We start from the raw sequence: 23,697 nt of genomic DNA on the forward strand, positions 1-23,697 counted from the left end.
GACACAAATTATGAACAAATGTAACTAAGAAGCTTTGAAATAAGGATCATCAGTTCTTCAACCAATTTTCTCAGAATTAAACAATATAAAAGAAAAAATTAGCCTGTCTTAATTCTTCCATTCTCACTCTATCTAAATTTGGAAATTACATTAATTCTCTTTACATTGACTGCTTCACTAATGAGTTTAGCAACTGATGTACAATGTTGGCTGTAAATAGTTCATCTGATTCATTTACTAGGTTTATTAGTTAAATTTATCATGTGTTTGTTTACTGGTTTTATTTGTTCAATACCTATTATGTATCTGAAAAGAACACAGAGATATGAGTAAACCAGGTTGTAAGTCTCAGAAGGACAGAAAAAATATCTCATAAAGTTCCTGGAATGTGAACAACTACTATTGAGCTGTGTAGGAAGCAAAGATAACTTTAGTTTCTGATTGGTTGATTTGAAGAAGTTACATATTAAAATCATTGAATACTGAGGATGTTTTCATGTGTTCTTTCCAATTTTGTAACATGTAGACACACATAGAGGAACTGAATTTCATTAGAAACTATTATCTAAGTGCTATGAATTGTTCCCAGTCCTGGAACACATGTTACTTTGCAAAGAGGATTTGATTGTTCAATAAAAGATTATAAGTCATTTCTATTGAGTTCATGAGTGTGCATGTGTACATATGTGTTGGTATGTGTTGCAATGTTGGGTAAAGGTACACAAAAAGTATCCTTAGCCTTAGATGATCTTAGCATTAACTGTTAGTGAACGACCTAGAGGAATAAACATCTATTCACCTTTTTCACCAGGTTTCCACTTTCTAAGGCCAACAAGAAGTGAAAAGTTTGAAAACCTTAGGTTTCCCTCTAAGGTGTCACAGACTAAACTTTTGAAATTTAAAAATTTTAAGTTGTATTTTTTTCTTCTCAGAAGGTTGATATTGAGAAGAAAGAGAATCAAATAGGAAGCAAGTTACATATCTGATTTAGTATGCAGAGACTACAGGATACTATGAGGATAAACATAGAAGAAACCTAAGCTAATAAAAAAAAAACAGAAAGAGAAACAGCATACTTGACAGGGGCTTTCTTATACCTTGTTAGTTTCAATAATGATGGGTGGCAGCAGAGGGAAAATCTGCTATATGACGATGGGAGTCACTGTGGCAGAATGGGTCAGAAGGCCTTGTTACCGGTCCCAGCCATGTCACCAATGAACTATGTGACTACCATCTCAACGGGGCTCAGATCCTCTTCTATCAAATGTGAGATTTGGGCCAAAGAATACTTACATAGTCTTGGAGAAGACTGCTAATGTCTTTTCTATGGGTATATGTGTCTGTATCTGTGAATCCATATTTTATGATTCATCAAAAAGACTGAACCAAGCTAAAAGCTAATTAGAAGGGTGGACCTGGGTAGGGGTGTCCAGGGCTGGCATGGGTGAGAGTGGGGGGACTGCAGGGTGATACACAGTATGATTCTCCAAGCATAAGGTTTGTGAACAGTGTAGAAGTGCATGCAATCCAAAGAAAAACACAGCTACTGCTGCAATCCAGAGGTGATTCTAAAGGCAGCCAAAGGGAAGTTAAAGGCCACAGAAAATGCAGAACAGAGAGGTGAGTATGAGGGAAGGGTGAGAAAACAGTTCTAAAGTGAAGATGAGCAGCCAAAAGAAGTCAATGTTCAGGTCATAAAGGTGAGGCACTGTTAGAATAAGAAGACTCTGGAAGGATGTGTCCAGTCCAGTGATTTAACCACAATTATCTGTTTTAGAGGGAAAAGAGACTGTGGCAAACAAAAAGCAGCAGAAAGCATCAGAGACATCAATCTACCCAGTATACCCTTTTGTGGCCCTTAAAAATAGGAGAGAGTTCTGTTATAACAGCAGGCTGTCAGTATAGCCACAATTTCAATTCCGTTGGCAAGTGCTAGATGCTCCTTATTGCCCTAAGAACCAAGTAGTTGCAAAAATAGACAGTGGAGGAATAGAGGAGGCAAAGTCAGCACCACCTTAAGACTTAGGCAAGAAGGATTCCCCACTCTGGTCAAGCCCCTCTCTTCAGAGTTAAGATGCTGTGGGCCAAGGGGAGGTGCCCCAAGGCCTGTGCCCCTCTTCCTTCTAGACCATATTCCTCTGAAACTAGATCCAGAAATCCTTCTCCCCCACCCTGCTTACAGGGACTACATAGACTCCTTCCTCACATTCGTCACTTTAAGGAGAAACCATGCCTTCAGAACGCACTCCCCTAGGTCCAAGTGGCAGTTCAAGATTCTTTTCAGGGATTCAGAAAACAGAGCTTAGATACACAGGCTGAGTAGTCACATGTGTGTGAGAGGCCCCTCAAGGTTGTTTTAGTCCCACAAGGCTTCATTCACATGAGAGATTTTTCAAATTGCAAAGACATAAGAGAAGCATGGCTTCCTCATTCACGTCTCTGCCCCTGTTGAGGGGGCCTTGAAAAGGCGAAGATTTAGAACTGCTTGAAAGACACTTTTCTTTTTCTTTTTCTTTTTTTTTTTGAGATAGAGTCTTGCCCTGTAGCCTAGGCTGGAGTGCACTAACACAATCTTGGTTTACTGCAACTTCCACCTCCTGGGTTCAAGCGATTCTCCTGCCTCAACCTCCTAAGTAGCTGAGATTACAGGCATGCACCATCATGGCTGGCTAATTTTTGTATTTTTAGTAGAGATGGGGTTTCACCATGTTGGCCAGCCTGGTCTTGAACTCCTGACCTCAGGTGATTCGCCCCTCTTGGCCTCCCAAAGTGTTAGGATTACAGGCATGAGCCAGCACACGTAGCCGAAAGCCACTCTTTTATCGATGAGAGTCCTGAAGCTGAAAAAAGTAATTAATTGGTTCACAGCTAGTTAGTGAAAAGCTGTGACAGAAACCTGGAACTCTTGATCTCTGGTCTAGCAGTCACTGTGAGACACCAGGTGATACTTTTAATGAAGGTTGGCAGAGTCCAGAAGGCACAATCTGGCTGTTTGAAACGAGCCTCAGTCTGAGGTTTTCATAATACGTTTTCCAGCTAACCCGAAAACCCTCAAGCTACAAACAGAAATGTGTAGAATATATCAAATACTGTTTTAAATGTAAAGTGGAGCTCACAAGAAAAAAAAATTGACTGTATTAGTTTGCTAGAGCTGTCATAACCAAGTACCACCAACCAAGTGGCCTAAACAACAGAAATGTACTCTTTCAGAGTTCTAGAGTCTAGAAGTCCAAGATCAAGGTGTCAGCAGGGTTGGTTTCCTCTGAGGTCTCTCCTCATCTTGTAGATGACCATCTTGTTCCTGTCTTCACATCATACTCCCTCTATACATGTCTGTGTCCAAACTTCTTGTTCTTATAAAGACACCAGTCACATTGAGTCAGGCCCTACCCTAGTGAATCATTTTTATAGAGTTATCTCTTTGAAGACGTTGTCTCCAAATACAATCCCATTCTGAGTTACTGGGGATTGGGACTTCGCCACAGGTACTGTAGAGTTTGAGGAGTCACAATTCAATTCATGGTGGTGCTTTCCTAGTTTCCCAAACTAAAGAAACAATATATGTTTGAAGTGATGTAGCAGATGCTCTGAGTGAGATGAAAGGTGAATGTCTTAGAAACATGAGAAAAGGGAGACAAGAGATAAGCATTGAGCCTAAGCAAGATGGAGTGTTAGAATTAACCTCTTCAAAGGCCTGTAATCCCAATGAAAAGATGGACTTGAAAGAAACATTCGCCCTCAAAGGGCAGTGACAATAAGTCTATCTCAATCCAAATTTTGGTAGGGCACAGAAGGGGAAGGCTCCATAAGAAGCTGAAGTCCTGAGCCTGTCCCTTATATAGGCTTGGAGTTAATTTGATACAAGCAGTACTGTCCAAAAAGCTTTGAGCTTAGAATTTAATAATCTTAAAAAGGACATTTGGACAATGATACCCTTGGTTTGCCAACCTCTAGACTATAACACTTTATATAAGACTGTTTCTGAAACTTGATAGATTTTGCTTATAAAATTATCTGGTTCTAGTGTATGTATGTGGTGTTGAGTAGATTTTTAACTACAGTTTTAATTTTGTTATGATTTTATACACATTAAATATTCTATTTATTCTTGAGTCAAAACTAATACTTTTAGTAACCTTCACTTTCTTAGTAAAATGTCTATTTTACCCATGTTTTAAAATTTGATTGGGATATGATTGTTTATATTCTATTGTGATTTTTGTATCCCTGGGCCATAGGATTAATTATGTCCCATTTTCCATTTTTAGTGATGATATTTTTCCCCAATTTTTGTGTTTGATCTTGCTGGGGGTTAATTTTTTTTAATTAGTATTTTCCAATCAGTAGCATTTGGTTCTTTATTTTTTCTTTCTTTGATATTTTATCAATTTTTGCTTTCAAATTTATTTGTCTTTATTTGGCTTTCACCTTTGAAAGCCAAACTTTCAAGGACAAATAGAATATCTAATAGATATAAAACCATAACAAATCGAAACTGTAGTTAAAAATCTACTCAACACACATATATACACTAGGACCAGATAATTTTATAAGCAAGATCTAACAAGTTTCAGAAACAGTTGATAGTTGAAGCCAACATTACTATTGTGTTCCTTCTACTTATTTGGGGTTTACTCTGTTTTCTTTGTTTTCACATATAGGCCATTCAATGGCTCATGCAATTCTGTGTGGTAGCACAAAAGCAGCCACAGATAGTATATAGACAAATGGATATTACTGTGCTCCAACAAAATTATATGGTGAGCTGTCCATCTACCAACCACTGGTCTAGACAACAGAAAAAGAGGATGATCTCTCTAACTCATTTAATGAGACTAATATTACCTTAAATAAAGAAATCAGGCAAGAACAACACAGGAAAAAAATGGCAATGTTATTTGTGAAGACACAAGTAAAAATTCTACATAAAACATTAGAAAATAGAATACAGCAATACCTAAAAATAACAATACAATGTGATGAAACAAAGATTGTCCCAAAAATTTAAGGGTCACCTAAAACTAGGAAATCTATTAACATATTCAGTATGATTTTGATCAAAATCACAGTAAAGTTTTTAAGGAGACTTGACGAAAAGATCCTCAAACTCACTCATTTGGCCAAGAATGCCCAGGACTATTTTTAAGAAAAAGAATAAAGGAGGATTTTTTTTGTAGATATCAACTTACTATGAGACTACATACTAATTTAAGCAATGAGATATTGGCTCAGAGAGCCCACATACATATGGGAGATGGTACATAAGACAGTAGGTATTTATAAATCAAACGGCAAAAAAATACACTATTCAATAAATGTTGCTGAAGATTCTGGCAATCCATATAGCAAAAGACAAAAGTAGATCTCCAGCTTATGCATAAAAATTAACTCCACATAATGTTCTAAACATAAAAAGCTAATCTTTAAGATTCTGGAGAATATGACTTCAGGGTAAAATATTAATTTCTTAAATAAAAGGCAAGTCAAAACTATAAGAGAAAATTATTAATTTGACATTACAATTTAAAACTTCAACACAATAAACAAAGTAAAAAGGCAAGTCACATATTGCAAGAAGGCATTAATAATAAATACAATTCAAGAGAAAACAAGCTGAGAGAAAAATGTACAATGGATAAGAACTGAGAAATCACAGAAGACACAGTCCAAAAGGCTAGTGAATGTATTAAAAGAGATTAACCTCATTAATAGAAAAATTCTATGCATAAAAAGTTCTATGCAACCATTAAAATGAAAGTAGCAAAATGAAATATAATTTACATCCATAAGAGTAGCAAAATATTGAAATGTCTAACAAACAAAGTGATTAATATGTTAAAAAGCAGGAAATTTTTTAAGATCATCCCCAGAATGTTTTGGGCACTTTCAAAGCAGAGATGCCTAGAAAATGAGAATTCCCCAGAAAGTGGTGACTGGTAACAAATCTGGCCAATTTCACCACTGTACCTGGATTATTACAAACTGCATCATAAGCAGCTTCATAACAAGAATGCTTTTATTCTGTGGGTGGGAGGGTAAATTGGTGAAACCCCTTGAAGACGAATTGGAGGATAGCTAGCAAAATTGAATGTATGTAGCCACAATAACCAGAAATTTTACTTCTATTGTATATACCAGGAAAATTTTCACAAATATTCACAAAGAAAGAGGCTCTTTATGCTCATCACACTACTGTTTGTAAGAGAAAAATTTTAAAAATCTGACATCTATCAATCAGAGAACCAATGAACCAATTGAGGTATACACTGAAACTCTATAATATATAGCTATAAAAATTTAAAAGACAAATGCAGGAGTCAATGTGAATAGATTTCAAAAATGCGATATGAGATACAGAAAGCAAGCAGCCAAAGGATAGTATTCATGAATACATACATGTATAATAAAATTATTAAAGCATGGCTGAGAAAGAAAAACACAAACTTCTAGAGTAAGAGAAGAAAGGGAAGTAAGATTAGGTTTTCAATCCATCTGTAATGCTTTATTTCCAAAAAAGTAAAAATAAAAGAGAGAAACTTAAAGTAAATACAGAAACAGTTTGACATCTGTTTAATCTTAGTGATGGATACATGGTATATACTTTTTTTGACTTTTCAGTATGTCTGAAATATTCCATAATTAAAATTAACTTTCAAAGGAGACTGGGACCAATATGTAATGTTGTCATTTCAAAATTCCTTTTAAATTATTTCTTTAGTAATAAACAATTTTTCTCAAAGAAAACTGGCAAAAGAACAAAAATAAAATGTAGAAAAGAGCCTTCTAGAAAGGTTGATTGTTTCATATTATCCACACCTATAGTTACCAAAAAAAAAAAAAAAAAAGAAAGAAAGAAAGAAAAGAAATAATAAAAGAAGGACAAAGAAAGAAAAAGGGAATGCAAAGCCCAGTTTTGGTAGTTCTTAGATGAAAAGTTAGAGACTTACAAATGGTGATTCTCCATGCCCATAGGAACGTGGTAGAGGAGTGGGTGTGCTCTTCAGAGAATTCTGAGGTGTGCACCTCTTCTTCTTGGGTGGCTCACTTTCGTCCCCTGAGGCACATTTGACTTACAAAGTAATGGCTAAGAAGCTGCCAATCCCAGCTTTCATAGTCCCTCCCAGGAGGAGTTCTTGACCTCTCTCTTCTCCCTGTTCATCTTCTCTGCATACTGTCCTCCTTGTCTTTACAATTGGTATTTACTCAGGTTTATGAATAATTTATGCTTCGCATTTGAACTAAGGTTTTTGTCCCAAACAATTTACAAGAGCAAATTTATGTAGATGTTTGAATGGGTGAAGGGATGGCTGGATAAATGGAGAGCTGACAGGTTAATAAATATATTGGATACATACAGAATTGAAGTAATGAAAGTAATAAAAAGATGTCAGATGCCACAAATGATACCTAAGCCACACAGTTTCTGGTTCCTATGAAGTAACACCAATTGATCTAGGGAGGAAAGAGTTAGAGCACCTGGCCTATTTTCTATTTCTCTCCCAGTCACCAAAGGGAAAGAGGACAAGTGGCTCAGAATAATCTGCTTAGAATCATGCTGATGACCATCTCCCTGGTAGATAGACTAATAATATTTGCTAAGAGTAAGTAAGTCCTTATCTATGGAATGCTCTTAGCAGATTGCCTCTGGATTAAGATTGTGAAATGCAGAATAACATTTCCCCTGCAAGATATATCTAATCCCTCAAAAGTATGAAGATCAACTCTACGTTGCCAGAAAAGCATTCCATGATCCCTTTCTTAGCGCAAGGCTATATTTACTCTGCCATTCTTCTCCAAAGCATAGTCCTTAAAGAATTCAATCATCCTGACAGCTATTCATGGCAATACATCATGCTGGCTTACTATATGGACAACATCATGCTAATTGGACTTGACAGCAAAAAGTAACAAGTACCCAAGGTGCTCTTCTAAGACAGATGCATGCCAGAGCAGTGGCAACAAACCTTACATCAGAGAACTATCACGTCGGTAAAGTTTTCAGGGTTCCGTGGCCTGGGGAATTCTCTACAAAGTAAAACACAAATTATCATACCTTAGGCCTCCTACCATTAAAAAAAAAAAAAAAAAGGCATAGCACTGAGTGAGGCTTGGGGTTTGGGAGGTAATATATGCTGGACTTGGGAAACCTGCTCTCGCTTACTGATCAGGTGACTATAGGCTATCAGTTTCTTAGAGAGTCCAAATCGAGAAAACAATCTGCAACAGATCTAACCTGTGACACAGCAGCTATATTCTCTTGGGCTGTATGATCCAACAGAAATTAATGTCTTAGAGATACCTACAATTGATGTAGTTACTATGTACTCTCTGGTAAGCCATAGGAGAATAGTTGCAGTATAAACCCTTGGGACTGTAGAGCACAGACGTGCCCTTACAGCAGAAACCTATTCACTGTTCAAAAAAGAGCATCTGAAAAGCTAAGAGACCCCAACAGAGGCTCTGTGCCAGAGCACTGGACACCACTAACTACACAACTTGAGCTACCCATTGTAAGCTTCATGTTATCTGATCCCTGAATCTGAAGGTCAGCAGTATTCCATGGTACAACTGAAGTAACACAATTTCTTGTGAGCCAGCATGAGCAGGTCCAGAAGGCAGGAATAAATTACATAATCAAGTGGCTTAGACTCAGGAAACCTATTTCAGTTGCAACACCTTCACTCAGTCCACACCTATGGCCTCAGAGGGGCTTCCCTTTGGATTTGTCTTCCTCATGTCCAAGAGCAACAAAGAATAGTACCCAAACAACCACAGGTATTAGAGACAAAGTTAAAGAGATCAATGTTCTCCTAGATTCTTTTGTCTGGACTAACAAAATAGACTACTATTTGAGCCTGACTTCTACTTATTCTTCCAAGATAGTCTATTCATACAACATACGGAGTAATCCCTTTAAAATATAAATCGTATGATCTTGCTTCTCTGCTCATAAGCCTCAACAACTGACCCCCATTATATTCAGAATAAAACCCCAAGTCTTTACCACCAGACAATGAGATTTCTATTATCTGGACCATGACTAGTTCCCGACCTCCTCTCCCTCCTCTCCTTTTGAGCTACCTTACCTTCTTGCTATTCTTTGAACAGTCGTTCCCTTTGCCAGAACTTTATTTCCCTAGTCTTTCATGGTTCAGTCTTTGCTCGGTTAAAATATCTACTGAAAGGTTGCCTTCTCAATGACATCAGCACTAACCCACATTCCCATCCCCTGCCCTATACTCGGCTTTAGCTTTCTTCATTGCTACTACTTACTACCAGCCAGTATTATTTATTTAATAACTGTCTCATCCACAAGAGAAAGCAGAGACTTTGCACTTTGTGCTGCTGCACCAGCACCTAGAACAAGGCCAGGATGGTACCTGGACATGAGAGTGACCCAGTTAATAGATGCTGAATGAATGAAGGAATGAATGGATGAACACTGGTTTTGCAATGACTTTGGTAGCAAAATTCCATTATCTCTTTAAGAAGCCCTCCTTTCACTTGTTTTGCGTTGAACACAAAAGATTGAACCCTCTTTCATTTTATATCGTAAAACCTTTTTTATGATATAAAATTACGGAATTAATGTGTTCTTCATGACTATTAACTCAATTCAAAAAAAATTAACTAGTTATCCCTCTCCCACCTCAACCTTGCTTCCCACTTAAAGATGCCAAATGTTAACAACTGGCATGTTTCATTACTTGTCTTTCTCATGAACATAACAACTATCGTTTTTAACTTTCATCATCTCAGTTTTCTATTAAAATGGGTTCAAACTGTATATCACTATATTTTTTCTCACATAGGGAAAACAAAATGGAACAAAGCCTTAGGGCAATATTTGTATGAGGCGCATACAAATATTAATATTTCTGTAAATTCATTACAAGATCTCTCACTGGCTTCCATCGGGGGAATAAGTACTCTCCACATAATGCATTATATGCTAGAAATGTTCGCAAACTGAAGCCTCAGTCCCATCTGTGCAGAGCATGTAAGCTGAGACTAAATTACCAAAACCAAGGTGAGTGGTGGCCACAATAAGCCCAGAGGCTCACCGTACTGTGGGAACCTGTTCTCCATGATTCAGCCTCCAGACTTCCGCTTTCCCAGGTGTGAACAACTCTCAGTCCTGACTAGTGACTGAGGATGAGGCCCTGGCCAGGTTTCTGCCACAGCTGCCGCTGACACCATCTGACTGCATATTTCAAAACCAACTCTTCCCTGCCTCATGCAATCACAGCCCCTAGACTCTCTGACTCAAAGCACAGATTGAGATTAAAGAAACGCATCCACTTGAGAATTTCATGCTCACTCTATTTAGATTTTGCAAAGGCCAATGTCTGGGCTCCCTTCCCAGACATTGGATTTAATTGGTCTATGGTGAGGTATAGGTGGTTTGGATGTACTGTAAAGGTTGTAAATTATTGATCTTGAGGGATGTCCATGATACATTGATAAGAAATGTAGAGATTCTGCCCTTTGTCTTCTCAAATTCAGAGCACTGTGCCTATTTCTTCCTTAAGCTCACTTACATAATCAATTCCTCAATATAAGCCTGTGTATAATTGGGCTCCAAATGATTATTCTGAAACACTTAGACCACACATAAGCTTAATCTATTATTATTTCATTCCTCTCATATCTTTTTAGTGGAAGAATGGAGAAAATTTGTAGGAATAAAGCACATAGGAATCAGGTTTTATGAGTTTGAGCATATCAAGTTTTCAGTCTTATGAGCCTTAGACCATAGCACTCAGTAAGTACAAGTCATTCTACCATCTCTGTCTAGTCTAGCATTTGATAAAGACCTTCTGGGGAGTGTATCCCATATCCTATCCACCCCTGTCCCTAACCCAAAGTTACCACTAGAAGAGCACGCTCCCTGCATGGCTACGGAAAAGCCCAAGCTGTGTTCTCATAGATGAATGAATCTGAGATCATATTGAAAAAGTCATACTGTGTTGGTTTTAATTCAAACAATTCAATCTAGGCCATTCTATCATTTTCATCATGCCTGCCTTATTAACCTACAGCCAGACTAGCACAATGTCTACCTATCAGGGAACAATTAATTACAGTAATATAATTATTAATAATTGCATTAAGAACTAACTAATTAGGTTGCTATAGACACAAGGGAATTCTTTATAACAATTTTTAAATGTGACAGTGATCAGTAGTTATTGTTACTATTAAGATGTCTTTGACTTTACAATAAGGGAAAAAACAAAAATATTGCAGAGCTGTAAGTATAGATACGATTTTATCTTGTAAAATTTTATTCCTGTATATGTGTGTTATGTGCATATATATATATATATATATATATATAGAAATGCATCTAGAAGGATATCCAAAAAATTCATTCATTCATTCATTCATTCAACAAATACTTTTTTTTTGAGATAAAGTATCACTCTTGTTACCCAGGCTGGAGTGCGATAGCACGATCTCGGCTCACCGCAACCTCTGCCTCCCGGGTTCAAGTGATTCTCCTGCCTCAGTCTCCCTAGTAGCTGGGATTACAGGCATGTGCCACCATGCCCAGATAATGTTGTATTTTTAGTAGAGATAGGGTTTCTCCATGTTGGTCGGGCTGGTCTCGAACTCCCGACCTCAGGTGATCCACCTGCCTCAGCCTCCAAAAGTGCTGAGATTACAGGCATGAGCCACTGCGCCCAGCCAACAAATACTTTCTATGCCAGACATTATTCTTAAGGTTTGGGATAATAGCTGAGGATAAAATAAATCACTATCTTCATAAAGTTAAATTTTATAATAAAATGTTAAAAAAATAAAATAAATGTATAATATTTCAGGTAGTGATAGGTGCTTTAGTGAAAAACAGTCAAGTATATATGTTGAATTACACTTTGTTGTCACCTTGACTGAGGCCAGGAACTACATTTCCCAGGATTCCTTTCTCATGGGTTTTGGGTTAGAGTTGGTCAAAAAAGGAATTTGTATGATAATTAGGAAGCAGAAATTTGGCAGTGAGCAGTACGTTCTGAAGGTCCTATTTGTCAGACAGAGTGACAGACAGGTGTGTATGTACCTGGTGTGCTTCAGCTTCCATCTCTCTACCATGGGCCCCACTGACCAACAGCAACCACAAGCAACCCCACACCCCTAACCCTGCAACCGCCACAATGCCTACCACTTCCTCAGAGATATTCTACTACATTTCCCTGAGCTGTTTTTCCTCCATCCTCTTAGATAACCATTTTACACCATTCCCTCTTTTCTCAAACCTTTAGCCCTCCTGACTCTCTACTCCTTGTTTTCCATGAGAAATGAAAGAGAACTTTTACATGTTCCCACAACTATATCTACTAACGAAAGATAATTTGCATCCATGTATTCTGGCTTCCTTCCTGTGACAGAAACCGGCTAAAGCCCGTTAATTATCTTTTTCCTCTCTGAGAACACATGAAAACTGCATTTGTCAGCCTTTCTTATTGTTGTGTTAGGCCATTAATATTAACCAAAGGAAGGTAAGGGAAAGTAATAAAAGCTGTTTTTACAACTTTTATTGTAAGTTGGTCAAAAAAGAAATTTGTATGATAATTAGGAAGCAGAAATTTGGCAGTGAGCAGTATGTTAAACCCCTTGAGATTCTTGAGTCTCTCTATCCCATTGCTTGGTTGGAAGTGAAAGATTCCATTATGGCAGCTGCACACCATGGAAGGAGCCCTAGTTCTAGAATCACCACTTGGAGGGGTGCTCCCCAGGAGAGCTGCCTGAAGAACACTGGACTATGAGATAAGCAAAACATAAATTATTGATAATTTTACAGCATCTCATAAGTAGGACCCTGACTAGTGCATTTCCTGCCTCTGCAGATGAACTGGCCATCCTCCCATTCAAGCAAGCTCTTCCAGCTGTACACTAGATCCCATCCTACTCAACGGCAAAGTTCTAAAGATTGCCCCTTTCCTGAATCATCAATCTCTTCTCCTGTACTGGAACAGGCCCAGCATATAAACATGCTATAATATCTCCCATATTTTAAAATTATAAACAGTACTTTTAGTTGGATAAGACTTTTAAAAGACATTTAAAAAAAAATGATTTTCTTTCTCTCCTCTGGATTATTTAAATTGTGTTTGTTTGATTTTTAGAGGTGGGCTCTTGCTGTGTAACCCAGGCAGGTCCCAAATTCCTGAGTCCAAGCTATCTTCCCACCTCAGCCTACTGAGTAGCTGGGATTAGAGTTGCAAGCCAGTGTGTCTGGCTGTATTGTTTAAACGAATCCTTTTCACAAAAACAAAACTAAAAAAAAAAAAAAAATACTACTACTGTTCACTCCAAAGAATTTCCGCTGAATACATGATGTTACCAATGATTTCCCCTTTCTTTTGCGGGGCATGTCCTGGGGCCCCTCAGTTCCTCCATCAGCCTGCCAAGAACCTCTCAGAGCCTTCTCGCTGCATAGTCTCTCCACAACATTTACAAAGAACGTCAAGAAATGGAAGAGACACAGGCTAGTCACCTCCCATATGATGGATAGTACAGTCATCCCTCAGTATCTGCTGCGGGTTGGTTCCAGGACACCCTCTCCTGTCTGCAGATACCACAATCCACGCATATTCAAGTCCTGGCTGTTGGCCCTAAAAAAATTGTGAATACAAAAAGTTGGCCCTCCATATTCACAAAATTTGCATACTGGGAATACTGGATTTTCAATACATGTTTGTTTGCAGATGTGATATCTGCCAGTATTCCACATGAGCCAACTGTATTTACTGAAAAAGATCCATGTATAAGTGGACCCATGCCATTCAAACCCACGTTGCTTGAGGGTCAAATGAATTCCCAGTCCACAGTGTAAGGCAGGTGACATTAATCACCAACTGCTCCTCCCTTAACCAGTGGCACTCTCTTCACCTGGTGCCTTCCTTATCCCTTCTCCATCAAAGCCCTATATATGATTATTCATGTCTATGATTCATATAATGATTTCAAAGATGATTTTAAGTAATTTGTATCTCAATAAATTCTATTTGATTCCCTCCAAATCAATGAATTATCTTTCCTTGAATTTATAACCTAATCCTCTAACTCAATCTAGTGCTTGAAAAAACATGTGTACCTTTTATTTCCCAGCTTAATTTTTAAAATCAAAAGATAAGAGATTTTCTAAACAGAAATAAATTGATTTCTTCACATTTCCATTTCAGTAGCAGACACTGGCTGCTGTTGTATACACACTTAGTTCACAAAAGCAACTTCTTTGGGGGAGAATATTTTAACTGCCTGCCTGTCCTGAAATCAAGATTTTCTGATACATTTCAACTGGGATCCAGGATTCTGCAGTCTTCTTAAATGTTTTGCTCCAGGTTGAACAGGGCCCAAGGCAGAGCAGCTTGACTGGTTACTGTAGAAAGTCTGAAGAATGTCAGCCTGTCACCTGCACCCTACTTGTTATTCAGCTAGAAGTATATTTGCTGTCAGTCTTCAGGGGGCATAGAATAGCTTGTGGACAAAACAAGTCAGACAATACCCTGCTGCCTGGAGGATTCTGCTGACAGCAATGACTCCGAGCAACACCAAATGTCACACCGAAGAAAACAAACAAGAATCTGAAGAGCAGAGGTGGCAGTCGCCTCTGCTTCAGCGACATTCTTTTTCATAAGATTATTGGCTAAAACTTCAGGTTAAAAAAAAGAAAGCCCATAAGGTAGGAACTCCTCAAAGCTTGTCAGTACCTTGCATTTAATTCACTTTAATTTAAATTTAAGAGAGTTTAATTAGAACCACGGAACCTTATCTAGTGTACATTCAGGAGCAAGAAACTGTATCCTCACCACATGCCTCAGAATTTGTGTCCTGCAGGGATCACTACTCCAAATGCAGGGTGAAGACACAATTTTCATGTAAAACACCAGAGGAAAATGCCCGCCAATATCCAGGTTCTGTATTAAAGAGAGGGTTAATCAATTTCAACTCAGTCAATCAACAGGTATGAATTGAACACCGGCCTACCATGAGGATTTGGAAGAAACAAAGCTTGGAGTTGGATTTGAATCAGAAACAGCCCCAGGCATCTTTATTTCAATACTAGCAGCTGCAGGATAGAAGAACAAACAGAACTAATTTCTCTCCTCCCAGAATTTCATGGAACATATTTATATATTAGGAGAATAAAGAAAGAGAAGAAAAACTAGTAAGGTAGCTCATTTGCAGCTTAAGTGTAATATGGCATCTATGTTTTATGAAATGATACTATTCCTTCTAATAAACATACTTTATTATTTCAAGTAAATCTCTATAATATGCTCCACAAACTTTGGGGTTGAAGACAAGCCTTGAGGTCAAAGGGCTACATTTCTCTAGTTAAGACAGCCCTGTTGCTGTAATAAAACAGTTGACCTTAAGATTGTTCTTTGAGTTGAATGTCAGGAAAACACCACAGAGAAAGTCTCTAACTTCTGATAAGTGACAAATTTAATCTTATCTAGGACTTCCTCAGCCTAATTAATCAATTAATGTGATACAAGTTTAGCTCACCATGTCAAAAATACTCTTTAACCTTCACCATTCTTATCAGAGTACATGAAGGTAATTTAAAGCACAGTACCTGAATACACAGTGATTTTAGCTCAAGGTGATTGTTTTCCTTGCAAACCTCAGTATCCGTAATTGGCTTCTACTTGGGGCTAAATAAGAAGAGACTCATACCGTTTCATTTTACAATTCTCTTCTCAAAGGAAAGATATACACTGCCTGATTCCACAGATTCTGATTTTGTATCCTGAACATTACAGAAGTTCAGGACATGTTTCCTAATCTCAAGAAGCTCCAGAGAAAAATTTATATATTACAATGAGAAGTCAATTAAGGGATTAACTGAAACCCAGAGTAAAATAAGAATTGAAATAAGGGGATTCAGTGTGGCTGGAAGAGTTGGAGAAATGGAATTTAGGTATTTCTCTTAGTTGCGTTATTTGGCTTTCTGGCTTCCTTCTGTATGTCCAGGTGTACTTTTTCACTGACCAGTTCTCTTTTTAGCAATATCTTCCCTCCAAAACAAAAACTTTGATTCTCCTAAATGCTGCTTAAGAACCTATAATGTGGACAAGCCAAATTATTTTTATTCTACAATACCCATCTCTATGAGGAGGTTCACCTCCTTCTGCTACTACCTCTGAATTCCTATTGCTTGTGGTGGAATAACTTTAGATTATATTAGAAATTATATAATGAAGGATGCATGTGAAAAACTTAGAGATAATAACTTTCAAGCTAGCAAAGGAAAAAAGGGGAAATCAGAATGGGGATAAAAAACACTTGATTAATTAAATCAAAAAAATAAAAGGAAAAGAAAATAACTATGTAGCAAAGAAAAAGAAGGATTGAACAAGAAGAGACTAAATTGTCACAAACAATATGATTGGCTATGTAGAAAATTCAGGAGAATCTGGATATAAGAAAACAATGTACTCCATTAGAATTAATCTATTGGAACTAAGAACAGGGCTTAGCAAAGGTTCTGAATTCAAGATCCACCAAATTTATGCAATGCATTCTTATATGCTAGCAAGTGAATACAAAAAGATTAAAGAAAAAATAATAATCACAATAGGAGAAAAAAATCTTAGGCACTTAAAAGTAAACCCAACAAAGCATGTGCAAACCACTATTAGGAATTTACAAAAGTGCCTTAGACCAGTCGTAGTGGCTCATGCCTGTAATCCCAGCACTTTGGGAGGCTGAGGGAGGCAGATCATGAGGTCAAGAGATTGAGAGCATCCTGGCCAACATGGTGAAACCCCATCTCTACTAAAAACACAAAAATTAGCTGGGTGTAGTGGCATGCACCTACAGTCCCAGCTACTCGGGAGGCTGAGGCAGGAGAATCTCTTGAACTCAGGAGGCAGAGGTTGCAGTAAGCCAAGATCGCACCACTCACTCCAGGCTAGAGACAGAGTAGGACTCAAAAAAAAGTTTTATAAAAGAGTCTTGAAGCACATAAAACCTGAATAAAAGAAGTGTACAGTGAAATGCCAACCCCTCAGCACCCCTCCAACCAACACATCATCTTTCCAGAGCTATTCTCTACCTATAAAAGCCTAGATATTTAAATATTTCTTGAAAATGTACCTGATCATTTTAAACATGTCTGCTGAATTTTATAATATACCATAATTTATTAAGTTCCTCCTGATGGACATTTGGATTATTTCTAGATTTTTCCTACTGCAAGTAACTCTGCCATAAATATCCTTGTGAAATCAGCCACATCCGTAAGTTCTAGTGCATTCATAAACCAAATTCTTCAAAGTCAAATGGCTGGGTCAGAGAAGATGGGGTGGAAGGATGGGGTGAGGAAGTGGGTTTCACCCTGGATATCACCATCTAGAGTTTGCCCAGAGATGTTGTTCCCTAGTGTTCTCACCTAACAAGATGATCAGGACTTTTCCAGGGACTGTGGAGAAGGAAGAACGGGAAGCTGACTTTGGAGGACTTTAGGCAAAAAGAAAGTAGAAAGACAATACAGTAAAAAAAAGGGAGAGATCTTTTGTAGACTCTTTAAATTAGGAAATATGGAAAGAAAACCAGATGCAAGCCTAGGTCCTTTAAATTTTGCTGAAAACAAAATATTGTACTTTGTGGGATTCATTATAACTGGTAACTTCCCCACCATTTGTTATTTTAGTGAACAGTGTCTGTTTCTACATGGTTACCAGCCGCAAAAATTCTTTGAAAGGCTGTGTGCTGACTTGAGACAGAGGTGAGAGAGGCTGAAGACTCAAAGAGCGCATGCCTCTTACTTCAAAGAGGGAAGGCTGGTGAGCAGAGAGCCCAGGAGATGGACTTGGTGAGGGGGTGTGAATGAAGGAGTGGGGGCTGAGCTCCAAGCCCGCGGAGCAAAAACTGGGCCACAAGCTAGCTGACTGGGCCTAAGGAGGCCAGTCATTCAATTGCTTTGACTAACATTTATTAAGAACTTACTACATACCTAACTCCAGGTGTTGAGGACATAGCAATGAACAAAGCAGACAAAACCTTCCTTTACAGAACTAATATTCTGTGTGTTAAAGCCTAGGATGGAGAAAAAAGATTAATGAGTACATTACATAATCTGTTAAATAATCATAAGAGCTTAGGAGACAAGTAAAGCAGGGAAGAAGGATAGGAAATAATGGGAGAGAGAGTGGCAATTTTAGACGGGGTGTCCCAGGATGGCCTCACTGAAAAAGTGTTGAGTAAAGACCAGAAGGAAGCGAGTGGGTGAGCCATGTGATTATCTGGGGAAATGACATAAAGGCAGAGAAAATATAAAGTGCAAAGGCATAGCTGGGACACAGAAACGGCAAAGCAGTCAGCCTGGCTGGGACAGATCCGAAAAGAAGAGAACTGGGACTGGAGCATACCTGACACCACCTTGCTTCCTGAATTCAAACCGTTTTGCACCCATACACACACCGCAGAGAATTTTGCTGCCAGTTCAGTTTCAGCTCAGTTGGCCCAGGCTGCTAGCAGAATTTCTACTAGTGATGCATCTGTTTTAATAAAATAAATTAAATGCATTGTGGAGTTCACTACCAAAAGACTTTATCTGTGTCAAGGTCCAGCTTCTTAAAATATATGACTTTTGATGTGTCTTCACTGTTTGGAACTAAACCAGAAAATTACTGGGTCCTCCTAGCAACCTGGAACTTTCTCCCTCTTGTAGGCCTGTCAGCTCAACCCCAAAGGCTTGTGGAATTGGAACCAGAACCCTAGGCCCATGTTGCCATACTTTATCAACTCAGTCACAGGTATGAGGGTCTCTTTACTCAGTAAATCTTGCTAATTCTTCTCTAAGTTTAACAAGCTGCCAAGACCTGATCTCCAGTGATTTATACACTGACAACTTATTAAATGTTCCCCAGCATTTCTGTTCTTTCAACCAGAAGCTCTCTATAGACTTTTTCCACATGCAAATTTAATTAGCTGTTAAAATCAAAGAAACAAGGATAAAGTGGTAGAAAGGTCATTGAAAACAAGGCCCAGTTCCTCCAGGATGCTCCTGAAAGAAAAAAATAAATAAAGAAACCACATTTATTTAAATAATTACATTTTTTCCCTCAGTTATCAAGTTAGGAAAAAGAACTTTTGGTATTAGTAAAAATGCTACCGAAGTCCTGGGTGATTTTCAGTGTTAAAACATAGATATTATGCTAAAGAATACTCTTATTTGCTTGTTACAGAGAAACGGAAATTTTCCCATTACCATAGCAAGGAAGGGAAGCTGTTTTTATCAAATTCCAAAGTAGTTGGTTGCACAACTTTTAATTCATTTATCCAACAATTAATTATTGAAGCTCACTTTAGCAAAATGGTTCAAAGCTAAACTCAAGTTCCTAAATGCAACGTTTTCAATCCATGATGAAATTTTGACTGTCCTTCCTAAATTGCTTGGGCCAATTATTCCAAGCTTTCCTAGAATCTAAGCTTTTGAAATTAGAAGCCTATTAAGAGGGACTCATTGATCAGGAAACATCATGGAAGCTGTTTCCCCTCCCTCAACTCTCAGGTGTCTAGCTTACAAATTAATACGGAAAGTAGAAATATATAGAAACATGAAAGTTTTAAAAGTGTATATATACTAAATAATAGCATAATAGATAGCATATAACAACATAATATATAAATATAATATATATAAATTATATCACAATGCATATTTTATAAGAACAATATAATAGATACCACAAGATAATATATTAGTACCAAGTAAATGATATTGGACATTCATAGGAGGGAGAACTCTTTGTTGATTGATCTAGTCAGGGAAGGTATCACAGTAGAGGTAGAGAAAGAATGGATGATTGTGAAAAGGCAGGCAAAGCATCAAGATAAATTTTTCTTAAAGGGGAGGGTTATGACCTTCCCAGAGGCCTAAGGAAATGCTTAGGGGAACTTGGTGTTATCGCTATGAAAGGGTAAGCGCCCTTGACTTTTTGTGGGTGAAGGTTAGGGATGCCAAACCTCCTACCACATACAGGAAGTCTCATGTTAGAATTATACATCCCCAAACTCCAACGGCACCCCCTACCCCTGTTGAGAAATGTTACAGGATCAAGGGGAAATGTTCTAAGACTAAGAGGTGACCTTTCAGACAAAACATTAAATGTTTTGGAGCAAGTAGGTAACTCTTTCCCACAAACCTCCCAAAAAAGTATACATCATCCCCAAAAGGCTTGTGGAAAACTATGAGATTTTCTTCTATGATAGATCAGTGCTGGATGACTATTTTAGAATCTGAAGGATTCAGTAAAATAAAGGTAATCTCAAAACAGTGGCCTCCAACTATCCCTTAGCTTATACCCTTAATGATTATATTTTAATATATTATGTTATTACAAAAAATTCAGAAAATTTAAAAATTAAGGATAAGATAAGAAGTAAATAGAAACTTCTTTCTCTTGAAAACTCAATAGATGCTCTTGCCCACCAACCTTTGTGATCATTGCCCAAAACCATAAGCCAGCCCTGGTCTACGTCAGTTGTCTGCTATGTTAATTCCATTTGTCATTCCATTTTAATTTAATTTTAGTATGGGAACTGCTAAAGTGAAAAAGAGAAGGGAAGAAGGGAAGCCCAAAGCAACTTTTATTTTCATTTTTGAACCAGTAAGTGAGAAAAGGAACTCTCTGGACCAATGACCCGAGGCCCCCACACTTTGTAGAAACCAGAGCTACAAGTTGACTTTGTATTTCAGGCAAGGATGGCAAAGCCATCCCAGAGCCCTCAAAAAAGAGATAGCTGATTGGCCAGCAGGGTATAATCCTTCCCATTTCCCTCATGACTTTACCCAGGGTGTAGAGAAGGATCAAGGACACAAGAATCCTGACGAGGGTTCAATAGTAAGAAATTGCGTCATCATCCCTGGCTGGTGGGCTGCGGCCATAAGAATTCAATGACCTTATGAAGATTCTCAACCACAACATATGTATTTCAAGTGCTGAGAGTTGAATTAATCATGCCTATAGTGCATTGTCTATTATCACAAGCCCACATGAGGTTTCTCTATTATTCTTGTTAGTCTACATGAGGTTTCTCTATTATTCTTGTTTTTATAAAATGTATATTGTTTTCATAATAAGGTTTTATTTACATAAATGGTATTATTGTATTTATAATATTTTCATGCATCAACATGCTTTTATACAACCATACATGTTGGTATATCTATTTTATAACTTTTTTTTTTTTTTTTGAGATGGAGTCTCACTCTGTCACCCAGGCTGGAGTGCAGTGGCATGATCTCAGCTCACTGCAACCTCTGCCTCCTGGGTTCAAGTGATTCTCCTGCTTCAGCCTCCCAAGTAGCTAAGATTACAGGTATGCACCACCACACCCAGCTAATTTTTGTACTTTTCTTTTTTCTTTTAGCAGAGATGGGGTTTCTCTCTGTTGGCCAGGCTGGTTTCCAACCCCAACCTCAGGTGATCTGCCCACCTCACCCTCCCAAAGTGCTGGGATTACAGGTGTGAGCCACCACATCCAGCCTATTCTATGACTTTTAAGTACTACATAGCATCCCATGGTATGTACCCACTGCATTTTAGCTGTCTACTCTGCCAGTGAGACCTTCAAACTGCTTCTACCTCCCCACCATTCCACACAGCAATGAACACCTGCTACTGTCTCCCTCTGCATTGCAATTAAGATTGAATTCCTGGGGCATAGGGTAAAATAGCATGCATCTCAACTATAGGTAGACATGGAGAACAAAGGAAAGTGATATTTTTATGATTATTACACACAGGCTATAAAACGTGATCAGTTGTTTTAGAAATTCCACATTGGCAAGGCCAAAAGGAAGAGAATACATACCCAGCCATCTGTGGTGTACAAAAAAGTAGGGAAAATAGAGTAATGACAAGGGAACGTGGAGATAGGAAAAAACACTGCTAAGGTAAAACGAGGAGGCAAAAGACAACTGGGGACACTGAAAATGAAACTGGAGTAACAGGGAAAAGGAGAGTGCACAATATTCTACCTTAAAACTAGCATTCCTCCAAGACCAGGGAACAAAACGCAGCATGTTCTCACTTATAAGTGGGAGCTGAACAACAAGAACATATGGACACAGGGAGGGGAACAGCACTCACTGAGGCCTGTCCAGGAGGGCGGCGGAGGTGGGGACAGGGAGAGCATTAGGGAAAAGAGTTAATGCCTGCTGGTTTAATACCTAGGGATGGGTTGATAGGTGCAGCAACCCATCATGGCACACATTTACCTATGTAACAAACCTGCACATCCTGCACATGTACCCTGGAACTTAAAAAAATAAAGAAAAGAAAGGAAGCTCCCCTGTGCCTGGCCCTATGCTTTAGAGGGCCACTCATCTTTGTCTACCACATGCCTTCCCACAGACACAGGGATCAAGGACATGTACCCCCTCAACAGTCTATGCTTCCCCTTCAATATAATGCTTGCAGGTACAGGGACCCTGAAACTCCAGCTCAAATGGTCTTAATTCTAATTCCAGGTCCTGCTTGGACCTCTCCTTCATTCCAGCTTTCTGTGAGACCACTGCTCTGTATACCTTTTGGCCCAAAGAACAGGCAAGCACAACTATTGCAACATGTGTGAATAAAGCTGGGACCTATATGCTGAAGTGTCTGCATGCTTTCACATAAGAGTCTCCTTCAGGACAGAGAAAATATGGAAAGATAAGCAGGACAGGCTATGGACCAGAGATGGGATAGGATGTGAAAGCCTGGCCTTCCAGCTTCAGGTTCTTTTGAGGAACTTAAAAGATTAATACCATTGGGAGTAGCAATGTGATGGCAATTTATGATAAGAGGTAACTTGAGTAGCATTGGGAAGGTGAAAAAAAAATCCTGAAGTTGCAATAGGGACCTTGATGAGGTAGTTGGATGGTGGAGCAAGGAAGGATAGATGAGCATGCAGTCAAGCCTTGAGAGGGTTAAGGGGGTCTCTACCCCCATAAAGAAGCCCTGCTCTTTCTCACATTTCACATTTCACAGGAGAGTCTAGGAGTGAGCGTAGGCCAGTCTACAAGGAAAGAGAAATTCCTTCTCCTTTCTTCCTCTCCAAGCCCAGTGGCCACAATCAATGAGACTTTCTAGAGAAAAATCACAATCTATGCTAAATATTAATCTTTGGCAATTAATTTGAATTTGCACTATCCATAGTTATTTGTTATGCTATAAATTGCTGTTTTGCACATAATTTTTGTATTGTTTCCTTTCCCTTTTTTTTGGACTTTTTAAAAATTGTATTTTAGGTTTTGGGGTACATGTGAAGAACATGAAGATTGTTGCATAGGTACACACATGGCAGTGTGGTTTGCTGCCTTCCTCCTCATCACCTATATCTGGCATTTCTCCCCATGCTATCTCTCCCCAACTCCCCATCGCCCGAACTGTCCCTCCCCTATTTCCCCCAACAGACCCCAGTGTGTGATGCTCCCCTCCCTATGGCCATATGTTCTCATTTTCAACACCCACCTATAAGTGAGAACATGGGGTGTTTGATTTTCTGTTCTTGTGTCAGTTTGCTGAGAATGATGGTTTCCAGGTTCATCCATGTCCCTACAAAAGACACAAACTCATCATTTTTGATGGAAGCATAATATTCCATGGTGTATATGTACCACATTTTTCCTGTCTTGTCTATCATCGATGGGCATTTGGGTTGGTTCCAGGTCTTTGCTATCATAAACAG

The sequence above is a fragment of the Saimiri boliviensis genome, chromosome 1, assembly GCF_048565385.1.
Source record: "Saimiri boliviensis isolate mSaiBol1 chromosome 1, mSaiBol1.pri, whole genome shotgun sequence".
Taxonomy (NCBI): domain Eukaryota; kingdom Metazoa; phylum Chordata; class Mammalia; order Primates; family Cebidae; genus Saimiri; species Saimiri boliviensis.